This window comes from Halichoerus grypus, chromosome 9 (genome assembly GCF_964656455.1).
Source record: "Halichoerus grypus chromosome 9, mHalGry1.hap1.1, whole genome shotgun sequence".
Classification (NCBI taxonomy): Eukaryota; Metazoa; Chordata; class Mammalia; order Carnivora; family Phocidae; genus Halichoerus; species Halichoerus grypus.
The window spans coordinates 29,256,104-29,264,338 of NC_135720.1; positions in this window are offsets into that span (position 1 = coordinate 29,256,104).

Sequence of the window (8,235 nt, forward strand, 5' to 3'; positions counted from 1 at the left end):
TATGGGGACAGGGGTTGGGTCGGAGGGGGGACAAAATAGTCTTCACCGTTTGTGTAGGTTTTTGGATATGTTGGCTTGTTCACAAATGCTGAAAAACATAAGCCCTTTTGAGGTCAAGCAATGGTATTGGATCGTATCTGGTTCTTAGCTTCTCCCTCCCCTCCCCTCTCCTTTTCTCACCTGCCCTGTTCTTCAGCTCAGGTCCTGGAGTCTTCATTCGTTAAATCTAGGATCAATTCCAAGAGTCAGTAGGAGGAATTTGAGCAGCTCCTAGTGTCTAAGAACCCACATCTTTGTTCTTGTACGTGGTCTAGCCCAAGCTCATCCTTATTTCTGAGACCTAAGCCACGTCTTGATTCCACATTCTGGTGACTGAAGGTCTTTGCTCCCTGTGCCTCAATACCCCCCTCGAGCCCCCCCCCCCCCCCCCCCCCCCCCCCCCCCGCCTTGTGTTCTGCCTCCAAGACTGTTCTCTAGGACATGGAGCTGGCCCTGCTCCTGTCCCTTCTTGTCTGGGCTCTGGATCCTGTCTGTGGAGGGGACTGCTTCCTACTGACAGACAGACATTCTGGATGCCATTTCCCCCGTCTGTGCCTCTTTGGATCTTCAGAAGCTTCTCCCGGGCACATGAGGCAGTCTCATTAACGTCTGTTTGACCAGATGCCGTTCTTCCTCACGCCAACACCGGCCCAGTTCTCAGTTGTGAACACCAGCGGCTTTGACGTCTTAGCACCCCACGGGGCCTTTTTTTTTTTGTTCTAGTCTACCCGGCTTGGGGGTGGGGGGGTTAGTTCCAAGACCTTCCCCTCCCAGGCCGTCCCACACGGTCTCAGGCCCCGCGTCAGCTTAGGGTGCCCTGTGGGTCTGTGCCGGCGCGACGACAGGGTCCCGCAGAGCAGGGCCTGGGTGGCTGCAAGGCCCCGGGTCCCCTGCCTGCCGGACTCAGGGCTGCTCAGGAAAACACTCAGAGGGGATGCACGACGGCTTCAATCATATCTGTTGAGTTTTATTTCTGAGCTGGGTGATGGGCGCTCGGGTGTTTGCTATGGTCTTTCACGCGTAGGAACTACCTACCAAGAAGGGAAAGTGGCTCGTAGTGACGGACAGCCTGGCGCCCGCGCGGGAGAAGCTGAGAGCGCGTAGGGGGCCCCCCGAGCGAGAGCCGGCGCTGAGGGGGCGGGGACGGGGACTTCGGGGACTTTGGCGACTTCGGGGACTTCGGGGAGCCGAGCTTCGGAGCGTGCCTAGCGGTGCTGCGCAGTCCCCGAGGTCTCTGGTTCACATGCAGATTGAGATCCAGTAGGTCTGGGCGGGCCTGCTGGTACTTGGAGTGTCAAGGAATTAGAAGACCCTCACTTGCAGCTCGGAGGAGGTAGAAGGAAAGGCAGCTCCGCCCAGGAGAGACATCCCCTAAAGCATTTCGCCGCTCAGGTAAAGAAAGTCCTCCTTCCATTGCTCCTTGGGAGGGTGCACACTGAGCCGTGCACGCTGCCTCAAAAGAAGCCTGTCTCTGACCTGCCCACACGGAAATGTAGGGTTAGCCCCCCATCCAGGGAGGGGTGGTACAGGTAAACTGCTCTTCCAAACCACAGAAAATAACTTTGCCGACTACCTATAATAATCAACCAGTACGCTTTTTATTCAACATTATTACTGGTCAATCAAGGATCATGAACAATTTGGTGAAAGAGCAACTCACCCGGGGAGAAAAAGATAAAAGAAGATGTTGAACATTGAATTCGTCCCAGAGATTTGAGCGCCCAGCATGTTAGTCACCACAGCGCGCGGCTATGCAGAAGGAAGGAGCCAGGGACATGAGAGAGGCCTTGAAAATTAAACATTGGCTCCCCAAATAAAATGAAAAATCAAAAGAATTGAATCATTGGTTTGGCTGACAGCTAACGTACTAATCTGGAAGGTCAAGTTGAGAGAGTAGCTCAGGATGCAGAGAATGACAGAAAGGGAAAATATAAGAAAGAAGTCGAGATGGAGGATAGATCCAGAAAGCTGATGATAATGTAATTCATCTGAGATGAGAGAACAGAGGTAGAGAAGCAAATAAATGATAAAAATGAGTATCTCTGAACTAAAAAACTTTCCGATGAAAAACACTCACCATGTGCCTGGAACTATTCTGCTGAAATTTAAAAATTCCTAACATAAAGCTTGCAGAGAGAATTACCAGGATACCTGCAAGCTCCGCCCCCCAACCCCCCAAAAACCACAAATACGAGCCTAAGGTTGTCATCATACATTTTCCATTAATAATACTGATTTTGGAAGACAGGAGAGCAAGATTTCAAAGTTCTCAGGAAACATTATTTTGAACCTAAATGTTATAACCAGCTAGCCTGTTACTCAAGGATCCAGGCAAAATGAGCCAATGACTCAGGAAGTTTCTCCTGTTTACTCTTCCCTGGGTGACTTGGGATATACCTCAGGAGAAGGAAAAACGAATCCAACAAACAGCAGAACTGCTGAGGAACAAAATGAAAAGAAATTTCAAATTATCAGCAGCAAATGGACCTAGAAAGCAGTTGGCCCAAAGTAGAACACAGTAGACAGGGGGTGGTGATGGATGAACACTGATTAATAAAATGTGTAACAGTCTGGAAGATCTTCAATCTGTCAAAAGGTCCACCTATGTTTATCCTCTCCATTTGAATAAAGGGAACTAAAACTATTCAGAAGTGTTGATAAGATGAAATGAACTGAAGTGTGACATGACTTGGAAAAAGAGAAAGGGTGTAAATAAAGGGAATGCATTTTTCCATTATTTTTTGGATGGATATTTTTGGTGACATAAAGTCACATTTCTATCTTTATGGGCCTTACATACCACTTGGTTCTTTAAAAAAAAAAAAAATTATTGATTGATTTGCCAGAGAGAGAGAGAGAGCACACAAGATGGGGGAGTGGCAGGCAGAGGGAGAAGCAGGCTCCCCTCTGAGCAAGGAGGCCAATGTGGGACTTGATCCCAGGACTCTGGGATCATGACCTGAGCCTAAGGCAGATGCTTAACCCACTGAGCCACCCAGGCATCCCCATGCTACTTGGTTCTGCAATTAGTATTTATATAATCTTAATATTATGAATGTCTCTCACTGGCTTTCAGTTTTTAAAGTTGAGCTACAAAGTACAGAAAACTAACTTAAAAGGACAGAACAGTACAGAGGTTCAAGCCCAGATGATGATATTAATCAGCTGACAAGTCAGGAAGAGGAAAGGGTGAGCCAGAGGCTACCCTGCGGGGATCTACTTTCCTCATCTTACAGCACGGGAGTGGGTCCATGATGCCAGAAGGCAATGAATCAAGAAGCAAGGATTGAGGCAGATTATTTAAAGTGATGCATGTACCCATTCAAGATCTCAAAATGTTAATGTCACTAACAAAAATTAGTGACATTAACAGGTGAAATGCAGGTGAGCTCAGAGTATAAAGTGTGTTAAATGCACACACCTTTCCTCATAGGAAGCGGATATGTATTATTTGATGTTGATAAGACCAGAAACACAGGCACACACATACGGATTAGTTCTGTGGTATAGAAGACCTCAAACCAAAACTGTTTAAAAATGGTTGCTTCTGGAACAACTGGGTGGCTCAGTCGGTTAAGTGTCTGCTTTCAGCTCAGGTCATGACCCAGGGTGCTGGGATTGAGTCCCGCATTGGGCTCCCTGCTCAGCGGGGAGTCTGCTTCTCCCTCTGCCCCTCCCCCTGCTTGTGCTCTCTCTCTGACCTAAAAAAAAAAAAAAAAAGGTTGCTTCTGAGAAGTAGAACTATGGCCAGGCAAAGGGGTATTTAGCATAACGAGAGAGTTTCATTTAAATCACGAGGGACCTTTAGGGTTTTTTTTTTTAACATGTTATGAACAGCCTTTTGTAAATAATAGCATATATATTTAAAAGCTCTTCTAGCGAGTGATGCTTTTTTATACATGTGGGAATTGGGAGAATGTGCTCTACACTGTCCAGGGTATTCTAAGCCCCTGGCCCTCTGAGCCCCCCTGAGCCCTGGTTGCCTTGAGAGATCTGAGATTCCCCTGGTGTCCTGGAGGCTCAGCCTGATTGCGGAGAACCTGGGAAACCTGCCCCAGGTCAGGTCAAGGGAATAAGACTCCTCCCGTGCCCCTGGTGTGGCCAGTCTGCTCAGCAGGGCATTCCAGAGAGGCAGACCCCAGGAGAACCTCCTTCCCATTGCTTGTGCATGGAGGGTGAGGGGCAGTCCAGGATAATTCACCTGCCTCAGGCCATCCATACTGTATTTCCCCTAAGCCTAAGCTGAGACTTTTAAAAGAAAATGTCAAAGGCTGTAGTCCTTTTTTGCTTTGGATTTGCTTATCTGCTGGGAATTGCCTGTGTCCTTTTCCCGGCAACGACTGCGGCTCCTGTGACCTACATTAAGGGTGGGGGGACCCACCCCTAGGATGTTGCACGGACAAGACCCTCACTTCAGGCTTTTCCAATGAGGGTTTCAGGGTGTAGCTTTAGGAAGACATTTTGTTCATGGGTGTCTAAAGCAAGCCTTCTGGAATGTGTCCTCGTGGTCATTAGCCTAACAGGTCCAAGCATTCACGTCATCAATCTCGGCTGCCATGCTTGTCAGGACCCCAATCAGTGCTGACTCACCCCAGGGCCTGTGCAAAGCATCACACTCACTATTCTGAGGCTTCTGCCAAAGATATGATAGGCAGCCTTTTCTGGGAAGAGTCCTATTTCTGATTGCACGCGGACATTCATCAAGCATCGGGAATTTGCCTAATGTTGCCCGTTAGCAAAGGATATGTCATGTCCTCATTCGGATTACACTTTCCCTTCCCACACCTCATTGCATTCCTCATCCACATTCCTCAGACCAATCTTTTTTTTTTTTTTTTTTTTTTTTTTTTTTAAAGATTTTATTTATTTATTTGAGAGAGAGAATGAGAGACAGAGAGCATGAGAGGGAGGAGGGTCAGAGGGAGAAGCAGACTCCCTGCCGAGCAGGGAGCCCGATGCGGGACTCGATCCCGGGACTCCAGGATCATGACCTGAGCCGAAGGCAGTCGCTTAACCAACTGAGCCACCCAGGCGCCCTCAGACCAATCTTTTTTCAGGAGGTATCATCATACTCCAACTTCATCTTGTAATTGCCATTCCAGTGTGACTCAACGATTTCCAATAATGCACTGAAAAATACTCCTCAGAATATGAAGGACCGGTGAGGTCACTGAATCATAGCAAGGTAGCATTACCAGGGATCCTGAGATCACCCTGTGCAACTCCCCATTTCCTGATGGACCACTGAGGCACAAAGAGGTTAAATGGATTGCCAAAGATCTTACAGCAAACACTCCCTCCGAGGGGAACTGGAAGTACAGAAATAGACAAGCATCAGAGAGAGAGGGGTATTCTGAGGACAATGAAAGATAATTGCAAATTCTAGTAACTATTTTGGACTTCCCTCCCACAGATAGTAAGCAGCTGGCCTCTATATCCACTGAGGACAAGATACAGGGGAGAAAAGGGCCTTAATTACCATTTGAGTTTATACATAAAATTAGAAGTACTTTATTTTAACGTTTCAAGCTCAGAAGTAGTGGATGGTGGGAGAGGGTGGAAACCCCTTTGCCGGAGGACTCCAAGCACAGGTGGTGCCCCTGCGAGGCGGTGCGGGGTGAGGGGTGGGGGAGCACTGATTCTGTGTCACTTTTGTTGGGGGCTCTCCTGTGCCACGTGCCACCTGTCTGAGTGGGAGCCGATCTCTGGGCGGGCATCTCATCAAGGTGTCCACATATCAGATCACAGGCTCTGCCGCTGGGAAATAAGCTCCCAGAGTGCACAAAATCCTAAATAGGAGAAATCAGATTTTCATAGGTAAAAACTTGACGATCAGCCTATTTATCCCTTCTGGAGGTTTTGGAACTATTTCTCTGATGTGTGAAGTGCACCAAAATACACACTTCTCGTGTCCTTTTTGCATTAATTTTCGGTCTTCGGGGAAAGGCACTCTCTCAGTTTGTAGTAATAAATCACCAGAAAGCAGTTCTGAGGGATTATTTATAACTCTCTGGGATCCCGAGGCCACTGGCTGAGACTTGGGCTGTTTGTGGTCTGCAGTCAGACTGAGCTCCATCATCGGAATGGCTATCGTACTGGTCCCCACGGCAGCGACATAAAAGTGCTTTTGGAAGCACCTACTCTGAGCTGAGCGGACTGAGCCTCCTCCCCTGTCCTGCTCCTTCCTCTGATATCCTAAATAAAGGGAGAGAGTTCACAGCGCCTGGACAGTATTCGCAGAAAATGTACTGCACCCTTTCCTCAGGATGTGTTTCGTGCCTTCTAATCTTGAGAAAGACTAAATCCCTGAACTTAAGGTTAGAAATAATTAGGCAAGAAAATCCCTTCTCTTGATTTCTTGTAACTATCCAAAATGATGAGTCGTGGAAAAATCGCTGCAGGTCAGATTTCGCACTCTTCCTGAACCTTTGCACCGTATTGTTTATAGAAAGAATATGACATCCCTTGGCATGATAAGGTGAGTGTTGCTATTTCTGCCTTTGGACTGTTCATTATGCTTTGCTATCATAAGCAGAGAAGCAGATAGCTGCAGAGACCTAAAAAAAAAAAAAAAATACCATGATTACTTGGGATTGTTCAGCACATTGCTGTAGAAAACACCTCCTTTTGTTTTGGCAAACCCATTTTGGAAAAGTGATTTAAATCTTGGCAGCAATAGATAGCTTTTTACATCCTATTTTGATTGAGGTCAATCACACAGTGAGCAACATCTAATTTTTAAGCTCTGAAGGGCTTTGGGTGGCCCAGTCTTCTTTTTCTTTTTTAGTGATTGACATATTTTGAAACCGATATAAACATCATCTCCATGTTTCACATAAAGTGCTCTGAAAATAAGTTCCAACCCTCTTCCATTCTCCAGAAAGTGCCAGCTCCTGGAAATCAGGGGTTGGATTCTCATATTAGTCATGCCAAGATTTCTTTGATCCCTATGGCAGATCGGTGCCTTAGACAGAGTGGAGAGTGAATACGCGTTTGCTGTACCAATCTTAATTTGAACTGTCTTGCGTCCTAGGGAAATAACACACTTGTTTATGATGAGGCTGAAGCCAAGTGGTAAAAATCATGCTAGTCTTTACTGATTTCTGAGTAGCACATTCATCCCACAAACAAAAATACAATATGCACCTGAATTTAATATTACATCGTATGTTCACTGGAATTTAAATAAAAACTTAAAAATGAAAAAAAAAAGAAAGAGTACAAAAGCCAGGTGTCCTGGCTCATCAGACAGCACAGACTCTGATGCTGGGTTCTTGTTTCTTGGCTGAGGGCTGTGGCTCAGGCGGTGAGGAATGGAACCGGGGCCCTCAGGTACCACTGGACAGGTGTGGCCTGGCCCAGTCCACTGTTCTGGTGTATTCAGAGGTCATTAAATGTGACCCCTTGAGCACCACTCCCCAGAAATCTAGGCTACAAGTATGACTGGAAGGCAATGCTGTGTTGCTGCCTTATAACTTCTGGAATAAATTCTAGACTTTTCTAAATGCTCTCCAAAGTGTGTGCCTGGGATCTGAAAGAGTAGAAAACACAGTTGAAAACTTGAGAGTACAGTAGGTGCCAATAAATCAATCTAATAAGAAAAAAGTCAGGTGGGAACAAGAACGAACATTTTTATAGGAATTTAAAATCAGAAATGTACTGACTTGAGTGTTTTGGATTAAACTCACTAAAGCAATGAGTTCATATCTTATAAAATGAAGCCTTCTAGTAGGATGATTTGGCCATTTAACGAGGAGATGACATGATAGGCCAGAAAAGTCTCTGGGGCCACTGCTTGGACATGTCATCTACAACTTCTACCTTTAGTTCTTAAAAACCCTGAAGCCATCCCCCCCTTTTTTAATTTTATTCCTGCGGTAGTTCTGTTATTATGGCAGGTATAAAGTTTTGAATTTGATCCACTCCCAAGAAACAAAAATTAGGTGAACATGTTTTTCATCTTATTTCTGTAAGGCAGGAAAATATTTCCTCTACCTTTTTATGTTCTGTCCCTGTGGCCTGTAAATTAAACTTACAAAGGACAGATTAACAAGACAAAAAGCATACAGATTTTATTTATTTATTTTTTAAAGATTTTGTTTATTTATTTGACAGAGAGACGTAGCGAGAGCGGGAACACAAGAAGGGGGAGTGGGAGAGGGAGAAGCAGACTCCCCGCAGAGCAGGGAGCCCGAT